The sequence below is a fragment of the Octopus bimaculoides genome, chromosome 4 (genome assembly GCF_001194135.2).
Source record: "Octopus bimaculoides isolate UCB-OBI-ISO-001 chromosome 4, ASM119413v2, whole genome shotgun sequence".
Taxonomy (NCBI): domain Eukaryota; kingdom Metazoa; phylum Mollusca; class Cephalopoda; order Octopoda; family Octopodidae; genus Octopus; species Octopus bimaculoides.
In genome coordinates, this window is record NC_068984.1 from 55,578,704 (window position 1) to 55,580,039 (window position 1,336).

The window sequence follows — 1,336 nt, forward strand, 5'->3', positions numbered from 1 at the left end:
TGTGTGTGTGTGTGTGTGTGTGTGTGTGTGTGTGTGTGTGTGTGTGTGTGTGTGTGTGTCCGTATGTGTATAAGAGGAATTGGCATTAATCTACGCAGTCTAAACTGTACCTGTAATTTCTCGATGAGTTTTACTTCATTCTCGATTTCTTAAATTCAATAAAGGAACAGACGGAATTTTTAGAGCGTCTGATGAAATGCCCCACACTATCTTTTCTATTCCAATCATATCTTAGTTCGAATTCCAAATCCTCTTATTACCTACTTCATAAGGAAAAAGAGCAGGGAATTCAAGAACTATCAATCGGGGCGAGAACTCCAATATTTGATAGAATGAAGCGACGATTAGACCTAAAGAAGCATTAACATACACATACACATATATATATATATGTATATATGTATATGAGAGAGAGAGAGAGAGAGAGAGAGAGAGAGAGAGAGAGAGAGAGAGAGAGAGAGAGAGCGAGAGAGGGGGAAGAGAGTGAGAGAGAGAAAATATCAGAAATAAGGATTACTGCGAAGTAGCAATAGCATTACATTTAATTCTATAAATATATACCGATTTTTAAGACCAACACATGTTTCAATTGCATCGATTATTAAAAATTTCAACTGCAATCCTACTACAAAACGGTGAAGTCTCTTCAGAGTTTTAACTTGATATCGCTTCGTATGGCCGTTTAATTATATTCTTTTATAAACTCTGCATTGTATAATTTAGATCTGTCCGTTAAGTCACACGCGAAGAATCTCTATTTCAAGTTTTTATTGGATAAATATTTTCATCCAACATTTCAAAGCCTTGTATAGTTTAAATGATAATTATTCATTTATATTTAGCAAATGTGAATTTCCTCATGTGCAAGCATCTCAATGCTTGCTCCTGTCTAGAATTTATTACATTACCACTGGATGTGCAAATCTTGTAAAAGTGTTCTAAACATAGGTCACATCAATTAATTTTGGGTCAGTGTTGTGTTGCAGTCCAAATTAACTCCCATTTAATCGTATAGTCCTTAAAAGAGCAGATTAATTTGCTAAGATTCGTTTGGGTCTTTTTAAGTTTCTCTTTAAATAAACTAAAATGATTTGCTCGTCTCCACTTCAAAATTCATGATGTCCCACCGATGTAAAAGAATTCCTTACCCTCAGATCTAATTATACATCTAGGTATGTAAAAAATGCATATATATATATATATGCACACATATATGAATGTATATATAAATATACATACACATATATGTGTATACATATACACATATATATACATACACATGTATATATATACATATATATATATATATATATATATATATATATATATATATATA